General features: G+C 37.1%; 1 protein-coding gene and 1 long non-coding RNA gene across 2 annotated transcripts in view; one reads left to right on the top strand and one right to left on the bottom strand.

The window, feature by feature from the left end:
* The window catches only part of ADAMTS19 (ADAM metallopeptidase with thrombospondin type 1 motif 19), a 228514-nt gene that overhangs the window by 23435 nt on the left and 184532 nt on the right, over positions 1–20547 (top strand). The gene's annotated exons all lie outside the window — the stretch shown is intronic.
* LOC140641292 (uncharacterized) overlaps positions 14695–20547 on the bottom strand; it is a 34019-nt gene continuing 28166 nt past the window's right edge. The window contains exon 3 of the long non-coding RNA XR_012037843.1: positions 14695–15008. This is a non-coding gene — a long non-coding RNA (uncharacterized lncRNA). The remainder of the gene's footprint in view (positions 15009–20547) is intronic.

Consider the following 20547-nt stretch of genomic DNA (forward strand, 5'->3'; position numbering starts at 1 on the left):
GCTCAGTGGTTGGGTGTCTGCCTTTGGCCCAGGGTGTGATCCCGGAGTCCCAGGATTGAGTCTTGTGTCGGGCTCCCTGCATGGAGCCTGCTTCTCCCTCTGCCTGTGTCTCTGCCTTTCTCTCTCTGTACCTCTCATGAATAAATAAATAAAATTAAAAAAAGAAAGATACATATTAATAAACTGGCTCAAAAAATAATGCAGAACATCTGTGGAGCTCTAAATAAAGTGTGATTGAATTTATAGTTAAAATTTTTCCCACAAAGAAAATTCCAGGGCCAAATTGAAGTGAATTTTGTTAACCATCCATTTGATGAAATACCACAGATTCTTTCAAGTCATTTGAAGAAACAGAACAGTTCCCAATACTTTTATAGGGCCAGCATTATCCTGATGTCAAAGACAAATAAAGAAGGGTACCTGGGTGGCTCAGTCAGTTGTGCGGCCGATTCTTGATTTTGGCTCAGGTCGTGATCTCAGGGTTGTGGGATTGAGCTCCACATGGGCTCTGTGCTGGGCATGGGACCTGCTTGTGATTCTCTCTCCATCTCCCTCTGCTCCTCCCTCCCCATCTCTCTCTCTCTCCCTCACAAAAACAAACAAACAAAACGGATAAAGATATTGCCAAGAAAAAAAATAAAACCCATAGTTTAATCCCACAGAAACATAGACATTAAAATACTTACCAAATATAAGCAGTTAAAAACTAGCAATAGATAAAAAGAATAATATATCATGACCAGAAAGAGATTATCCCAAGAATGCAAGGATGGCTTAACCTTAAAAATATTTATCAATGTCATTCAATACATGAAACAAATGAAGAAGTATACAACAATGCCAATGAATACAGAAAAATAGTTTGACAAAATTTAACATTAATTTCTGATAAAAGTGTTTAGCAAACTAAGGCTAGATAGTACTTACCAAAACCTGTTAATGCTCATCTACAAAAAAAGAAAAATAAAAAAGCCTTGGTTGACATCATTTTTAAGTGCAAAAGACTGTATTATCAGTAATAGGATGAGGATATTCATTCTCACCACTTGTATTCAACATTGCACCAGGGATTTTAACCAGTACTATAAGCAAAAGTAAATACATTAATTAAAAAATTAAAGACATGTAGATAGAACAGAAAGAGGTAAAATTGTCTTTATATGCAGACAACATGATCATATACATGGGAAATCCTAAGGAACCTACTAAATAGCTACTAAAACTAAAAAATAAATTTAGTAAGGTCACAAGGTATAATGCCAACTTATAATAAATGAGTGTGTGTGTGTGTGTGTGTGTGAGAGAGAGAGAGAGAGAGAGAGACAGAGACAGAGACAGAGAGAGGGAGAAGGAGAGACCTCAGTTCTTTTCTTCTTTGCCTCTAGCATTCTTCTGCTCACTCCTGTTAGGTATACATACTATTTAGCTTAATACAGGTAAAACTTGAATTAGATATTCTTTCCAATATAATTATCACTAATTAAACAGAGTGAAGTTGAGGCAACTAAAACTTCTTTCTTAGATATCTATTTAACCTAGGCATTTATTTTAATTCCTCAAGAATTTCAAGATTATTTTCTCTCAAAGGGATAGTGGGGGACTTTCAAGATGCAGAGAAAAATTTGAGTCAGGGCTTAAAAAGCAAGATGGTTTTTCAACATATGGTGTTATTTATTATATATATAACAGTGCACTTTAGCCATAAAGTTAAACTCTTTGCATTTTAAAGTTCTATAAATAAAGTTCCTTAAAAACTCATGGTAGAGGCACCTGGGTGGGTCAGTCAGTAAAGTGTCTGACTCTTGATTTTGGCTCAGGTCATGATCTCAGCATTGTGAGATCCAGCCCTGCATCAGGCTCTGCACTGGATGTCGAGCCTACTTGGGATTCTCTCTCTCCTCCCTCTGCTCTTCCCCCCAAAAAACTCCAGAAACAAAAACAAAAATACTTCACTCTGTAGTAGGTCAATATTAAATATTTCAATTTTATGGCCTTTCAGGTCTGTTTTAAATTTAATTAAAGTTTGTCTTATAGTAAGTGTGTGTGTGTGTGTATAGTGCATATATATGTATATATATATATATATATATATATATATGTTTATAATAACATAGCTTAGCTCCAGCTCACCATCTTGTATAGTGCCTTGATTCAGTTGTAAATGGTTATATTTCTGTTCATGGACCATAATATGCATATAAAAATGTATAATTCACATATACATACTAATTAATATAATTGAATTTTAAAGTTTTGTTTCTCATCTTTTTATATATGTAAAATATTAAATACATTTATCCTTTCTCTTGGCATTTGTACTAAATTCCAAATAGCATAACATTTTCTAGATGAACTTTCTCAGTTTGGAATAATCTCAGTTTGTTGAAATAATTACTTTCATTCTGCAGAAGTGGTCTGGGTTCTTACTAAGAGTGTAATTCAATAAAACATGTGTCTTCAACTCTTTTAAAGCAATTACTCTGGCGTATACTGTTTAGTGAGAACTGTAATTCATATGTATTCTTTGGGTAGTTGTTGAATCAAACCTGAAGGGATTCATACCCATATATGGTCTACGTGTTGGATAAATTGAATAAATAATAGGTCCCAGATAAATTGCAAACCCCAAAGAAAGCATGTGGCAATGTTGTAACTCTGTATTGTGTGGGTGGTGTGATTTTTAGGCCTCTGGTTTTATTTATTTTCTGCTAGAGATCCTATTAGCAGCCATAGCAAAGGAAACATACCAGGCTTTTATGTTGAATTGAAAATCTTCGTTATCTAGAGATAAGGTACTTAAGACTTTGTAAGGTAGAACACAGGAATAGTTCACTTTCTATAAAGATTTATAGTTGTGTGAAGTGCTTTCACATATATCATTTCCTTTAATGGACAGGAAGCTGTTATCCATAAGATAGGAAAGGGCCACTTTAATTTCACTCCTAATGTTGTTGCCTTTGTCCTGACTAAGCTTTACACAGACACTCACACCCATTTTTATCTGCCAACCATCAGCCCAGCTCCTAAGGCTGAAAAGTGAACCAAATTTGGCATGCATGCTCTTGAAACTGAATGAGTGGTGTTTAAGGAAATTAATCCAGAGTATAGAATACATTTCAAAATGTTACAAAGCCTTAGTAGTCTATGAAGATGAGACTTGATGTCACAATTGAGCCCATTTAGCTTTCGTTCATAGTTGTGATTTACTACTCAAGTCAGTAGGTAGTAATTTTGACATCATTATTCACCTACGGGCTAACCTTTATCAAGTGCCCATTGTGAAAAAGTAATACACTTAACTAAAACAGTTGGTAGGTTTTCTCATCTTTAAGCTCAATATCAGAAGAAAAAGAAAGGTAATGCAGCAGAAGTGAGAGAAAACAGTGCCTCTTGGATTCTCTTTTCTGTACTGTTCCTTCTGTTCACCTCTCTGTGATTTGGAAAGTGTTAGTTGTCTGCTAGGTCCTTGTGGTAACCACAGTGATCTAGGCTCCATATCCTGTGGTGGGATGTTCAATGAAGTCACGGTGAAGAAGCCCATTTCCAAACCTACTGGCCTATGGCAGTTTCAGTTTTCAAAACCTTTCCTTTTTTTAATTCAGTGATCTCAAATCTTCCATTTTATCATTTATGAGAATCTTTTCAGGACCATTGGCTCGTAGTTTCCTGGATGGATGCACAGTCAGTTATAATTTCCTGAGATTGCTTGTTTTCATATTTTCTAGGAAGCATATTCTGAGTTGTGCAGATGCTTTGGAAGCATCCATCTTTTGTGATTAAGGCTTTGGCTCTGTTATTTGGAGGAGTGCATCATGCTTGTTTTGAACATTACAGTTGATGAGATTTTTTTTATAGGTTAAACTGTTAATTTCTCAGGAACCCTTATCAACAGATCTTAGTATTTTTTAACTCTAGCAGTGAGAAAAATAAGAACCAAGGAGGTTATATTATTTGCTTAAGTGGACACTGCTCCCATGTGATTAAGTACTGAATTTGGTCTTTCAGTGCTACATCCTCTGCCTTTATCCTTTGTGCTTAAGGTTTGTTCTGCATATGCTGAATTATATGAAATTACCAATATATGAATGTTTGGTGTACAATAAAAAGCAATTTCATGTGCTATGGCCTAAAAACCCCAAACATCAAAAAAACAAAACAAAACAAAATACCTCCATTTAGGAAAACCTCCTTTTACATGCAGCTGAAACAATATATATACTTTTTAGTTTAGTACTAAGTTGACAGAGGAAAAAAAAACTTTAGTCATTACCAATTGAAAATGGAATTTTCAGAGGGTTACAAGCTTACTTGTGAAGCTCTTTGGATCCTTTAAATTAAGAGTGTGGACTCAGGAGCCAGTGTGTGGGTTTGAAGCCAAGCTCCACCGTGACAACTGTACTATGTAACCTTAGGCAATTTACTTACCCTCTCACTGTCTCTGTGTCTTCACCTTTTAAGATGCAGTAAATTATTTAGAACTTCACTGTAAGGGGAGTTTAAATGTGTTTTAGTTAGAATGAAAATGAAGAATGGAAAATATTTTGGTCGGGGCACCCTAACCTGGGTGGCTGGGTGGTTGAACGTCTGCCTTTGGCTTAGGTCTTGATCCCAGGGTCCTGGGATCGATTCCCACATCAGGCTTCCTGCAGGGAGACTGCTTCTTCTTCTGCCTATGTCTCTGCCATTCTCTGTGTGTCTCATATATAAATAAATAAAATCTTTAAAAAAAAAAAGGAAAATATTTTGGTCAGTGCATGAAATAATCTAGGCTTTTGGAAATGCTATTAGATATTTTTAATTAAATGGATGGGTAATATATATTAGGTTAACATAAGTAGTAGTATGCCTATGTGCAATTTGTACATCAATTTATTTAAATAGGTCTGAAAGGAAACATAAACCTAACTACCGCTTGCATTACAGGAAATGTCTATCGGTTGATTGAGCAGTTAAATGAAGTTTTCTCACTAACATTCTTCCTCCAAAACTCCTTTCAAATTTTTAGTGCCAAAGTGGCCTCTAGGATCTAATTTCCAAAAGGACTCTGACAATTCCCCATTCAAGTACAAATAAATTACATAGTGACTTCTTATGGCCAAGTGATCAAAGTAACTAATAAAATGCACACCCACAGAGATGATGGGTTGATTTCCTTGTTTTCCTATAACCTTCAATTTCCTACACAGCTTTCAGAAATTTCAGAAGAATGTGTAGGAAGCAGAAATGAGAAGAGAATGTGCATGGGTAGCCTGCTAGGGACTGTGCTAAGTACTTTACAAGGTAAAGAATACTCTTACAAGATAAGAATAAATTTGTAATATTCTATGAAGATTACACGGAGCACTCACATACATATGTTGAGTTTACCAAACAATAAATTATGAGTTTCAGGCTTGTGGAAGTTGAAATAAGTACTGGCCACATGGAATTGAGTCTAGTTAGGTAACAAGAGAATCCCTAACTCTTAATAAATCCATGTGTTCTGATGTAGATGTGTCATTTCATCCTAGATAGCTGAGAGAATTTGCAAAGTAAACACTACTACTATGAATGGCTTTTAAAAACATGTATTTTATTACCACCTTATTCTTTTAGATTGATTCACACAGAGGTCATGCAAGTTGTTGTCCTATTTGTCTAATTACGAGAAGCAGTTTTCACTTCCAGTCTTGCACTTGACTTCTCCCTTATGCACTTGTGCAAATATTTCTTATTGGTGAAACTGCTGAGACATTGGGTATACACATCTCTATTTATGAGATAGTGTAAAATGGCTCTCCAGAGTGTTCATAAACAACTCTTTTACCACCAGCACTGTTTCAGAGTACCTGTTATTCTGGGAACCTCTCGACCCTTGATATGTTCTAGTTTAAAATTTTATTTCTATGTGACAATGCAATTGTGCATGCTTATTGGAATTTACATTTGTAAAATTACTAACCATGATTCCATACCTGTTCCTGTTTGTTTGTGTTCATTATGAAATGTACATATGGTTTATTCATTTGGGTGTTAGAGTCTTTATGACTGTCATTTACAGAATCAGTGTGTGGTAATCACATTTATTCCAAATGTCTTCTCAGTCCAAAATGTTTTCCATTTTTAGTTGAGCTCAGTTAAAGTATTCCTTTCAGAGTTTTGAATAGCATTTTTTCTTTTAAGTGAGATGCTGTATAGTAATTTTTAAAAAGTGACTTAGTCATTCAGGATGAGAACATTTAGTTAGATTTATTTATTTATTTTGTAAGATTTTGTTTATTTGGAGAGAGAGAGAGAGAAAGGAAGAGGGAGCAAGAGCAGGGAGAGAGGAAGAAGGAGAGGGAGAAGCAGACACTTTGCTAATAAGCAGGGAGCCCAATGAGAGATTCAGTCCAAGACTTGTGGGATCATGACCTGAGCCAAAGGCAGACCCTTAACTGACTGGGGAACACCTCTGGATTTCTAACTATTTAAATGAAGTTATCTTAAGACTACTAATACAAATAGGAAAGAGGTTTCTAGGAAATGTCATGATTCTGTCCCTGCCTCTGCCTATTCAACAATTTTAATCAACCTCTTAGATAAGAAAATTAATAGGGTTCTAATTCAGTTTGCAAGTGCTGAGAATCTGTAAGTGGTTGCCCATTTTTTTTGTGTGTGGTGGAGTCAGTATTTAAAAATAGTTTTAATATCTTGGTTGCATATAATGTTATAAAACTTTCAGTAATAAAGGAGAAATTCTACAATTTAAATAAAATTTGGATGGAATAGAATGACTTAACTTTATATTTTATAACAATCCAGATAGAAGACAGGAGTCAATATTACCCATGTATTATCTTTTTTTTTTTTTTTTTTTTAAGTAGGCTCCATTCCCAGTATGGAACCCAACACGGGACTTGAACTCAGGACCCTGAGATCAAGACCTGAGCTGAGATCAAGAGTTAGACACTTAACCAACTGAGCCACCCAGGCAACTCCATGTATTATCTATTTAACAAGCACCACACCCCAGTTACTTTTCTGTTTATTCATGATGGACTGCTCTCAAATATTTTACTTTTCCTAATATTTCATTTTCATTTCAAAGACATTCCATTCACTAATATTAAAGTTACAAAAGTTTTATATATGTGTAAATTTTGAGGTCAGATATTCCATCTTCCATTGAGATTCATATTAATGAATTAATGAAATAAGGAATTGAATGGTAGTCCTTCTAGCTTTTTTTTTGAATTATAAACAAATGTCTATATTTCAGAATAGTTCATTGCAGAGGATAGAGAATGTGCAGCTGATAGAGACAGATATTCACTTGGGGCTACTAATACATTTTTCTCTTACCTGACCTTCAGCAGTTTGGGAATAACTGGTCAGGCTACCCTTCCTTCTTGATACGTGTCTTTATTACTCACCACCCTAGGATTCTACAACTTCCTAACCACTCCCTCTCAGGCTACTTCATTGATCATTCTTTATTTGTTTATTTATTTATTTATTTATGATAGTCACACAGAGAGAGAGAGAGAGAGAGAGGCAGAGACACAGGCAGAGGGAGAAGCAGGCTCCATGCACAGGGAGCCCAACGTGGGATTCGATCCCGGGTCTCCAGGATCCCGCCCTGGGCCAAAGGCAGGCGCCAAACCGCTGCGCCACCCAGGGATCCCTCGTTGATCATTCTTTATGCCTTCCTAACAGGTGTGACTCAGTGCTTAGTCAGGGGCCTTGTTTTCTTTTGTGGGTACACTTATTTGGGGATCTTACCCAGTCTCATAGCTTAAATGCCAACTGTATGCCAGCGATTCCAAAATAGGTAATTCTAATTTAGATCTCTCTGTTGAGCTCCAACTTTGTATATCCAGATACGTATTTGACATTTCAACATGAAGTCTAGTAGATATATCAAACTTAACATTAACATGTTCTAAGCTGAAGTGATCATCTCTCCTACTCCAACCCCAAATTCTCCTCTCCTCATGTTATTCTTCATCTTGCTGATGGTCATTTGGTAAGGGCCAAAAATCATATTGTGGATCCTGAATTCCTTTTTTTCTTTCAGGGGGCACATTCAAACATTGTAAGCTCTACATTATACTTGAGCCACCAATTACCTGTCATCATGTGGCCTTTCTCCCATCTGTACCCTATCCTCTGTACAGCTACCGGAGCAAATCTTTTTAAATAGATCCAAGCATGCTCATTGCAAAGACAATACATATTAGTGAAAACTTAAAACATGAGTGCAAAAGATACACATATCTTCAGTGTAGTTGTTACCTCTTAGCGGTAAGAGGAGGGAATTGGTTTTGAGAAGGTGTACAGGTCCATTTCAGCTGAATCTATTATATTTTTAAAAAGTTATCTACAGTGCATAAATATTAATGTTTGTTAAATAGTGGGAATTGAATCTTGGATACTCTATATATTTCTGAAAGTTTGAAATACTTCCTAATAAAGAGTGGTAATTATAAATAAAAACACCTCCTCTCTTATTGTCCTATGCCAGTCTATACCAGATTTTTTTTTAATAATTTATTTATTTATTTTTAAAATTTATTTATGATAGTCACACACACACAGAGAGAGAGAGGCAGAGACACAGGCAGAGGGAGAAGCAGGCTCCATGCACCGGGAGCCTGATGTGGGATTCGATCCCGGGTCTCCAGGATCGCGCCCTGGGCCAAAGGCAGGCGCCAAACCGCTGCGCCACCCAGGGATCCCCTATACCAGATTCTTAATGTGCTACTCTTCCTGCAGTCTTTTCTTTCAACTTATCCTAAGTGCTAGACATTTTTTATTGAACGTTCACTCACTTACCTTAAAATCAAATAATATCAAACCTAAGAATTGCATTGATAAACTAGGGAGCATACAAGTAAAATGAAAAGAATGAAGACAGATTTCATATCAGGGATGATTATGGTAACTGGCCACAAACACAGAGGCCATGAGAATATTTGTCATATATTTGAAATGTGAAAAGGTGCTTAGGATGTACAGTCAGGACTTGTGATTTAATGTGGTGGTGAAGAAGCCTTCTGGACCTTTTATAAAAATATTTCTGAGACTTACTGCTGTCCGTTAGAGGTCTGGATTGCTTCAGAGCAGTGACTGCCCTATTAGTGATTGAAATGCATAAGCAGAATATTAAATATTTATCAAAGGTGTTGATGAATGTTTCTTCTCTGGGTGGAATTTGGAACAAAATGACCCCTGATTTTTGGTTTGGATAAGCTCTTGTTTATAAATGTCCTTTTTACATCGTGATGCATGGATATAATATTCCTGATGTGCTCTGGTATGTGCAGAGTGCTTTGCATTTCCTGATTTTTACCTCATTTTTTTTTTTTTTTAGCTCTTTAGGTGTATGACCTCTTAAGTCAGCCTGATATTATAGTAGCTTTATGAGCCTGTGTACTCACTGATGGGACAAAAGAAGAGAAAGTAGAGAAAGGTGGGGAGGAAAGATGCTCAAGTGTGTTCGTTCAGCACTGCCTACTCACAGACTGGTATTCAGGGATCTTGACGTTCAGAAACAGGCCATGTATGGAAGAACTTTGTTGGTACAAGATTTATTTTTCCCTATAAGGGGGCAAAACACCAGTATAATTTCTTGGATATTATCTTTTGCCATTCAAAATGGGAGTGGGGGAGAATATTTGAATTATTCAAGGGTCCTAAATGGCAAACTAATAGCACATTTTGCTGATGTGCATGCAAATGAGAAAAAAGACTTAAAATCTATAATAATGAAACTCCTTATTTACAGATCTTCCTTGACTTATGATGGGGTTGCATCCTGATAAACCCATCATAAATTGAAAACACATTCAATGCTCGTAACCTACCTAACATCATCCCTTAACCTAGCCTACCTTAAATGTGTTTAGATCATCTACCTTAGCCTACAGCTGGACAAAATCATCTAACACAAAGTGTATTTTATATTATAGTGTTGTCTCTCTTATGTGATTTATTGAATACTGTACTGCAAGTGAAAAACAGAATGGTTCAGTGGGTACAGGATGGTTGTAGGCTCAATGATTGGATTGCTTAATCTCGGGATCGTGTGGCTAACAGCGGCTGTGGCTCCTCCCACTGCCCAGCCTCACCAGAGACAGTGTGGTATGCATGTCGCCAGACAAGGAAAAGATCCAAATTCAAAATTTGCAGTACGGTTTCTACTGGAGGCACATCTCTTTTGCGCCATCATCAGATTTTATTAAGTCAAACCCGTTATAATTGGGGGACTGTCTGTATTATTAAAGATACTTAAGATTGGCTGTTTTAAAATGTTTGGTGCACTGCTGTACTTCCTACATCTGGCACATTCGCTGACACATAGTATACACTCAGTAAATATTGTTGAGTCAATTAATTAGTTTATTAATTTTGACCTTTAGTTGAATCTGGAAGAGAAGTTGCAGCACATTTTCCATGTCTCTGAGTACCAGTGCTATGGCCCTTGGCTAGTTTGCTCCACTAATCTTGTTTCTATGGTAAACTGAATTTGCATCCACTCTCTAGGGGTATGTAGGAGGTTGGCAGAGTCTCTGTTAATTGTGAGGTCACCAGTAAGACCTGGCAGTGATGAGTACTTCCCCACATTGCAGCTGTGCAGCTTCCTCAGTGGTCTCATTCAGTTCCACTGGAAGCACATAACTGGGCTGGAATTGCATGAGATAAGTGCTGTAGGGGTTCATCACCATGGTGAGTGGCTCTGCGAAATCACTGAGTGACTAACCCTTTAAACCCTTTAACAACTAGGTGCACGACCGAATATGCACCAGCTCACTAAGTGCTAGGGTGAGTGGCAAGCTGGAAGCCAACTGTTAAAAGAGTGCATAGGGTGAGCAGAGTTAGTTAATAAACATATTCTCCCTATAACTCCCCCCAAAAATGGAACATGCAAAATTCTCTTACTTGCCACAAAACAAAAGTCACATTATTAGGACTTTGGAGAACCCTGATTGATGTAGGCACGGGAGGGTTCTTTCGCTTGGGTTTTTGCTGTTGAATTTAACAGAAGCACGAGCACATGTGTTTGATCATCTTGCATAAGGCTACTGAATTTTTAACCTGAGCAATATGGGTTAGGGCAATAGCTTCTTTGGAGTGAACTGAATGAGAGCTTATTCTTGTCTTTTTTTAAAGACTACTTCTAGGAAGAGTTTATTCTTATTTAAAAAAATCAACTAGCTCCTACCTTTCCTTTAACCTCACTGGCCCTTCCCCCTCCATCTCCTTTGCTGAGTCCTTCTCTGGTTCTCAATGTTATGGTCCTTTGGGTTTGGTTTTAGGCTCTTCTGCTCTCTCTCTTTACACTCCCTTTCTGGATAACATCACTTTTTCCCATGGATTGAAAGATTATCTTTATGTTGGCAGCTCCCAGACACATGTCTCCAGCTCAAAACCGTGCACTAAGCTCCATATTCCAACTGTCTACTTGATTTCTCCACTTGGATATTTTACAGATACATCAAACCTAATAAGGTCTTTTGATTTACATCTCAGTTACAGACCTGCATGTCTCCCTCTGAAGTACTTAAGACAGAAGCTCTGAAGCTCTGAAGTCATCCTGAATTCCCTGAGTTATTGTCCCTCCATGTCCCAGCACCTAAACCATTAACAAATCTGAGTGGTCACCCTCTGGTTTGTATGAGTATCTGAAATTAATCTCAAATGTGCTTACTTTTTTCCATATCCTTAGCTATGTGTTGCTCCTTAGGTCTGGTCACCATAGGCTTGCTCTTGAATTGTTGCAATGGCCTCAAACTAGTCTTCCTCATTCTCCTCTTGTTACCCTATAATATGTTTTCTAAAAATAACCTGTGACTTTCTTCAAAATTTCTATTTGATCATGCCATCCACTGTCAGTTCATCCGTTTACACGTCCAACAAAACCTAAGTGCCTTATCATGGTCTTCAGAACTCTCCATGAATCATGCCCTGCCAGCCCTGCTGTCCTGTTTTTGCTACTGTTATTATTTGTCTTGTCACTCCTGCCACTGCCTCAGTCTCCATGTTGATTCTTTAACACTGTCCTCACACATCTATAGGTCTTTCTCAATAGACTTTACACTAATGCCACCATTATTAATTGCTTTAATTACAGTAGTGGCCCATCCTCAACAAGTCTTGTATCCCTCCATTTCAGCCTCTCTCTTAAACTAAAGTGTCATCTCAGTCATATCTGTACATTGTTTGAAATGTTATCTTAAATATTTAGGAAGAAAAAATAAACTACTTTGCTCCCTCCTCTCTGTGCTTGATTTCTGCCTTCTAGGAGCAGTTGCATTTCTTTCAGTATTTCCCTTGCCTCTGTATTGCTAAGTAATATTATTACATTATTTATACTTCAGTTTTCTTTTTTTTTAAGATTTTATTCATTGGTTCATTCATTCATTCATTCATTCATTCATTCATTCATGAGAGACACACAGAAAGAGAGACAGACACATAGGCAGAGGGAGAAGCAGGCTTCCCACGGGGAGAGTGATACAGTACTTGATCCCAGGACCCCGGGATCACGCCTTGAGACAAAGACAGATGTTCAACCACTGAGCCACACAGGTGCCCCTGGTTTCATTTTTAAAATAAGTTTTACTGTGGCATAAATATATAGAACACAAATATAGGTTGTAATAAATAATAATTTCAAAGTATACATTTTTGTAAACACAAAGTCAATCTATTGAGTTTCTCCCATGTGTATTCTAGGGTCATAGTCTTGGTATGTGGTGTTCTCTGCCTAATACACCAACCTTTTCTTGCCTACAGTCTTTTTGATACTCCTTCTTTGGGTCTTGCATCTAATGCTCAGTCCTTAGAAATGTCTCAGTGGGCCACCCTCTCTAGCATTCCAATCTCCATTGTCTTTCTTCCAGGTTCTTGTTTGTTTCTTCAATGATACTTTTCACAATTTATAATTCTTTATGCTTGTCAGAAGGCCTGATTTTTTTCCTTTCCCTTTAATAGTTAAGGCCCATAAAAATAAGGATTAAAATCTCTTCATTTTTGAATCTTCAATGCCTTGCATGTTGTCATGTGACAGGTATTCAGTAGATACATTTGTAACACATAATCATCAGGAAGCTACAGTAGAACATAATAGCTTTTGGCTAGACTGGTTGATAAACTTACAAGTAGATTTAAAATGGAATTTGCAACAACAATAAAAAAGGAATTTGCTTCCTATTCCTCAACTCACTTTTTTGCATGTTTAAAGAATCTGGAAAAATCCTGAGGGATGGGGTACTGGGTGGCTCAGTCAGTCAGGCATCTGACATTTGATTTTTAGCTCAGCTCATGATACCAAGCTCTTGTGAGATCAAGCCCTATATCTGGCTCTGCGCTCAATGGGGAGTCTGTTTGGGATTCTCTCTTTCCCTTTTCCTCGGCCCACCCTCCTGCCACGCTCTCTCTCGCTCACTCTCAGATAAATAAGTCAATAAATAAAACTTTAAAAAAATCCTGAGGGATTAATTTAAAAATTATTCTAAGCAATAAGAGATTACAGTAAAGTGAATGGATGTTAGAAACTATATGAAAATAAAATCAGTGGCCTTTCTTGATTTGAGCAAAAATTAGACTATAAAATGAGAAATGAGATAACCATTCTAATAATAAAAAGTCAGTAATTTTGACTACTAGGGCACCTGAGTGACTCAGTTGGTTTGTAGACTCTCCTCCTACTCATGCATATGTGTGCAATCTTTCTCTCTCTCTCTCTCTCTCTCTCTCACTCAAATAAATAAAATCTTTACCAAAATAATTTTGGATACTAAATATTAGGGTGGAGCATTCATTTTCCACTTTTCACATCTTCAACATAAAATAGTGTTGTTTTTTTTTTGATATTTTATTTATTTGAGAGAGTGAAAGAGAGAAAGAGAGAATGAGCAGGGTGAGGAGCAGATGAAGAGGGAAAAGCAGACTCCCCACTGAGCAGGGAGCCCAATGTGGGGCTCAGTTCCAGGACTCTGAGATCATAACTTGGTCCAAAGGCAGGCACTTAACCAACTCAGCCAGCCAGGTGCTCTCAGCTTCTGTTTATAATCATACTTGTGATGTTGTTTATCTACAATGGAGTTAAAAAGGAACATTTTGAAATTGTTTTAAAATGAATATCTCTGTCAAATGCTGGCAAAAAAGTTAGATAAGGGCAGTGGTTTTCAAGAAAATGGGAGAGAAAGCATATTTTTTTTTCATTTGTAGAAATGACATGTATTCCTACACAATTATTATGGAGACAAAATAAGACTGTTGAAAGAACATAGTGCAGACGGTCATCATGAAGCATCCCATAATAAAATCTCTAGCCAGTGTCTAAGAAGATAAATAGTCCAAAAACCACAGGAGGATTTCATCAGGGTTTATTTTTGAATATGAATCAGATAAGTGATACTACCATGGAATGCCCTTGGGTTCCTTTCTAGTCATCATTTTCCCAGGGATCTATCTCTCTGCTCTAGTCATTCTAACCTTGGTTTTCCTTATTCATGATAAGTTGGTCCCATCTCATGGTCTTTATTTCTGCTTCTGCCTGGAATGTTCTCTGCTCTAACTTGCCTTGGTCAACTCTCAGATCTCTGCTCAGATGTCACCTCACCCAAAGGACCTTCCCCACATCACTCTCTAACCCTTGTAATACTTGGCACCTGAATTCTTACTGTATATGTATAACTTTCCATTGAATAAACAGGACTCAAAGGATATCATAGAAACCAGGGGTTTATTCCTGGTCTTCTTTGGGGTGTTGTTCACTCTTAGGTTGGGGGAAGTTGCTTGGTAAATTTAGTCATAGAAATTCTGGTAATTAAAATATTATCCTTTAACCATCAAACCCTCCAAATTCCCATAAAGTTAGTCTCTCTGCCACATGACCTCCATATTCAGGCTTTCTTGGAGCTAATCACTTGCAGGGAAGAAGAGGGAGTGAAGTCAGAGCCCTTGTTATTTCCCCATCCAGGGCTTTCATTTCTTCTACTCAGTGTCCTGAGCGTCCTCTGGCTCCTTGAAGGCAGAATCTGTAAGGGAGGCAGGAGGGAGAAGTATATTTGAGTGACCAGTGGTGTCATGGCTTGGCGACAGTGTCATGGCATAGTAATTGTGTCATGGGATAGTGGTGCTGAGCATTACGTTTGACAGGTGCTTAAAATGGTGACTGTTTGTCTCTCATGGGCCACATTTATGGGATCTTGTGAGGCTGTCCTCTTCAGAGATTCCCCTCAGCCTCTTGGGATTTCACACTTGTCCTTTGAAGAGGGCTGGTTCATCTTCTCTAGGTGATCACTTTCAGCTCCTGCCTTGGTACTTAGGTATATGAGGGGATACTTCCAGGCTATATTTGAACCTTTTTGTGTGTGTTTGAAATAGAATACAGATATAAATGAGTGTATAAACTATCAACATAAAGCTTATTAACAGTGATAGAGCAACTGCACATGTAACTTTGACTCAGTTGAATAAATAGCAAATTGTATACCTTCCTACAGTGTACGTAAGTTGGTGATGGCTCTTGCCAGTCTGGATCACTGCTGTCCCCTACATCTGGTGTACAAAGTCGATACTCACTTAATGAACAGAGGATTAAATGAATGAATAGCTAATAAATATTTATAAATATAAATACATATTTTGAGGATACACTGTTATTCAGTGATAAAAAAAACAGGCTTATAAAGATTATTTAATACCATTAAGAAATACAATAGCTGTTAAGCTGTTCTTTATTTTTTTAAGCTGTTCTTTAATGGGAAAATAAAGTAGAAGGTCAAACTAACAAATGTGTGCATGTGTAGAGACACACCCGTACACACATGAGTACATACCCGCATATATACTTTGTGTGTCTGTGTGTATGTTAATAGAGTAGGAAGAAATATACACATACCTATGTAATTATCCTATATAATGGGATTTGGGATAATGATTTGCTTTTTTTAACTATATTTTTTAAATATTCTGCTACTTAAATGTTCTGGTTTTATGATCAGGAGACATTTCAAGAAAGAAGATAGAAAAGAGAATTGTAAAACAAAGGAAGAAGGAAAGAAAAATGAGAGCCTTGAAATAATCTCCCAAGTCAGCTGTGGGGGAGTGATTGGGCGCATAGCACGGAGGGATGCCTGGGAGTGAAACCCTCAGAACTCTCAGGAACTCAGAGTGCCTTTGGCAGTTAATATGTCTCATCATATAAAACAGTCAGCTTAAGATAAAGTTCAGAGCTTAACACAGTATGTTTGTCTTCTGCTCTGTGAGGGATAGGGCCTGGCCTTGCTGTTGATATCAAATTTTGGACATCTCACATTTGTGAGGTGTTGTGTTTGACATCAAATCCTCAGTGCAAAATTTTTTAAAGATGAGTTATTTGGAATAACAGTCATATGGCAAGGCCTAGACTTCCTCAGATGGCTTCACAAAGACACTTTGGTTTGAATCCTGTCTTTTCCACATACTCATTTGTGACCTTGGGACACAATAAATCTTTTTGAAACTCACTTTTTTCAACTATAAACTTGTGAGGTTAGCACATGTGTCATAAGCTTGCTGTTTGATTAAATGAATCCTATATATACAACGTCTGGCACACAGGCATGTTATTTTCTTATTGTTTTCTTCTGAATATTTTAAAAGAAATTTGAAAAGGAAAAACAAAAGGATTCTATCATTTCTTCAGCCTGAGTAACTAGAAACAAGTTGGAGTCACAAAGAGAAACAAGTTGAAGGCACACTCTGAGAGAGGCACTGGTGTGGGAGAATGTTCGGTTATCTGAAGCGAGGTGATGAGATGTGACCAGCGAGGAGCATGGATCTCCAATGGAAGCAGTGGGCTGAGAGGGGGATTTGGAATTTGGGTATTGGCTCCGTAGAGGGCGTTATAAAATCTTTGGGAGGGATCATTGCAGACAGCAGTTGCTGACAGAAGACCTGCTTTGGAGTGAGGGATATTCCTGTTTAAGGAAACAGAAACAGTTGCTAGAGAAGAGGGCTAGAGCACTGTAATATTCGTGGAGAAGAAAAGTGGTCAAGGGTCAAATGCCTTAGAGAGGAGAACAAAGGACAGGAAATTGTGGGTGGCCTCAGAACAATTTCCAGAGTTCAGTGGGGGAAACTAGAATGCAGGTAGCAAGCAAATTTAGAATGATGTATTAAAACCAAAAACAAATTTGGAAATTGGGAGTGTTAGATTCCTGCTCTGACACTCACATGAACTTTCTGTGTGATTCTAGGCAAGTTATGCAACATTTCTAAGTCTTGGTTTTCTTGACTTTAAAACTCTAATTATGGCTCAATGATTCCTAAGTTTCTGTCTACCTTTATAGTTTCAAGATACTTTCTGAAGCCCTTTGGCAAGGAAAGAAAACAGAATAATGTTAACAATGTGATCACATGAAAGCTTTTCCTAAAGATAGAACCTGGGCTCACAAGGAAGGCAACATTGTGAATGCCAGAGGGGGAGAAATCAAATAGTAATTTCCCCTCTGATGGAGTTACAGGTGGAGTAGATGGAATAGATGTTCTTGGGAGCATCAAATGGATATGTTTTCTTTTGATCTCAAAAAGGAAGAATATGTTAAATTAAAAGCAACATTCCTTGAGCACCTCCTGTGTACCAGGCCTTATGTATTGAAGGCATGAAGCTGAGCTCTATGCCCAAAGCCTTCCCCCAAATAGCCCATGGTCTATTCAGGGACACACAAAGACCATAATCGTAGCAGATGTATTAGTGTAATAACGGGAAAGGTGCAGTGTACAAATGGATCAGGGAGGAAGTGGTTTCTTTGGAGAAAGGACCAGGTTGGCCTGATTTTGAAGAAATAACTGAGAGTGCCTTTCTGGAAAGAGAAAACAGCATGTGCAGTGTATTTGCAACTAAAAATTATTCTGAAATGCATTAAAATATAAAATTTGTTCACCCAATTAAAATGTATATTTGTTGCAGTTATATATAAAGTTGAAGTAGTAAAAATAAAGCTGGAGAGGCAGACAAGAGTTTATTATGACCTTCTACTTTATATATCTTTGTTAAGGATTTAGAGTTTCCCTCTGTGGGTGTAAAGAGTAAACATCAAAAGGGTCGAGTCAGGAAGAGAAGTTTAGCATTGTAAAACAATAGGATACACAGGGTGTCAGAAGTGTATTTTCATAGACTTGCTTGTATGTATTGCATACACAAACGCATGAAAAATCACTCCTATTTATAGCAATGTTGAAAATGATGTATTCTGAGTAAAGCATCAAATAAACTTCTAGGATCATAATTTACATCAAGCCCTCTATTATGCTTACACTCTGAACTATATAATGCTTTATATACTTTATTTACTTAATGAGATATATACTTTAACGTGACTGTAAAAGGAAACACTTAAATAAAGCCAAATGTATATTGCTCAGATCATGTAGAGCATCAGACATTTGTCCACAGTGTTTTCACAAGCATCTCCAGATGCCAGATCTTTTCATAACTTTTGTAACTGCCGTTTAGAAATAAAACACCTGTGCTCTTTCAGTGTCTCACTGAATTAGAATTCTCTAATATACCTCTGGTCAGACGATAGAGTAGTAATCCTCAGAACCTCAGGACATTGATTTTCCTATCAAGAATTCCATCATTTGATGTTTTCAATTATATGGATTTAACTTGTTTTTAGGCTACATTTTCCCATCTACTCAAGGCAGGCGTCTTCTTAACTGCTAGCTAGATTCCATGTCCTCTTTGCCTTTGTTCATAATATCTCCTCTCCTAGGGAGCAATCTTACCCTGGTCTTACCCAGATTCTGCTATCCCTCAAGACTCTCCTGATATCCTGAAATTATAATGATCTAACACCTCCCTCATATCCTTTATCACTTATACCCTTATGACATGCTATTTTTTAAAATAGGGTATTATCAAAGACTCACAATATATAGTTTAAATCTCAGAAAAATACTGTCCCCCAGCCCTTTGAAAGCTTACGTTTCAAAGAAAGGTTCTGGAAAAGATGTTTCCAGAAAGAAGCATGGAAGAATGGAGAGAAAGTCTGAGATAATTGTGGTAGTGCTTTAGCTCTGAGAGTGAATGCAAAGTGAGGTGGGAGAAGTAAAGTAGCAATATTAGTAAAGAGCGAGAACAACAGTGGAGAGTGCCATCTTGTTTTCTAATTTTTAAGTCATTTTTTTTTTTAGAGATTTACTTATTTATTTGAGAGAAAGAGAGAGGAAGACAGTGTTGGGTGGGGGGAACAGAGAGAGAGAATCTCAAGCAAACTTCCTGCTGAGTGTGGAGCCCAAGGCAGGGCTCAATCTCAAAACCCTGAGATCATGACCTGTGCAGAAACCAAGAGTTTGATCCCTAATTGACTGAGTCACCCAGGGGCCCATAAGTCATTTTTAAGTTATGCTTGCTTTAGAGTTTTAGGATCTATTTAATAGACCATAATTAACTTAAATTTTAACAAATGAAACATTTATATTGGTGAATTGAAGCACTTCACCAACAGTATATTTGGCATGTTGACCAGATTCAATTTCATGTTGTGGTTAGGATTTAGAGATGGTGTCAATGCACATTTATGAAGAACAATTTTCTTGTTTGTTTTAATCAAGTACAGAGGCATCAAAATAGAGAAATAAAATGTCAAAACTTGTAGGAAAAAAAAACGAGTGGTAATGTATTAATGTAAGTGATGGTAAATTTGCAAAATACTGAAATTCTTGCTAAATTGTGAAATCAAAGAATAACATTCAATGGCAAGAGAACAGATGCCACCATATGAGAATATGCACATGATATAAGATGAGGAACACCCATTAAACTTAATTTTATTTCCAAATTTGGTATGAAACATCTCAAAATAGTTAAAAATCATTTTGAAAAATCTAAGAGCAATCTGGGAGAAAAATGCTTATAAAGCTTGCATTGATTTTAGATGATGTGCTGTGCGATATTCATTTATATTCTCTTTTGTTTCCTTCTAAAACTGAAAGGACAATATTTGCACTAACATGATAGCTGCCTAATTGTGGATTGTTGAACACAGGAGCCTTGTGCGTAGAGGTTAATATGGATTCATGTTCTTCCATAGCTTGTAAAATCACAGTGCAGATATAGATTTCTGTTTGATTAGTGGAAAAAGTGAGGCTTTTATGGTGACACAGAAAACCTCAAATCTTTCTACAATTCTGCTTTAATATGAGAAATCATCTTGAAAGATATTGACCTAAGCTAGAGCATTTCCTTTGTTGTAGGATAGTATTCTGGTCCCAGAAAACCCTTCCCTGAAGAAAGAATGCTGAACACTTAGTGCTATATCTGCCCCACAGTGAACTGAGTCTGGCACCCTGTAGCCAGACAGTAAATATGTAGTGAATGAGTGAGTCACCATTTATAATTATTTCAACATTTTTTCCTTGTCAAAAGTAGCCTTCTTGTTTTTTAAAAATGTCTGTAGATAAAGTCCTAACACAACAAATAATTGTTATGAAGTGGTTTCCAAATCCTAACTTAAAACATTTTATTTCAGAACATACTTAATATGGCAATACAATAAGATGGATCAGTTTTGATTCTTTGGACTC

Source organism: Canis lupus, chromosome 10 (genome assembly GCF_048164855.1).
Source record: "Canis lupus baileyi chromosome 10, mCanLup2.hap1, whole genome shotgun sequence".
NCBI classification, from domain to species: Eukaryota; Metazoa; Chordata; class Mammalia; order Carnivora; family Canidae; genus Canis; species Canis lupus.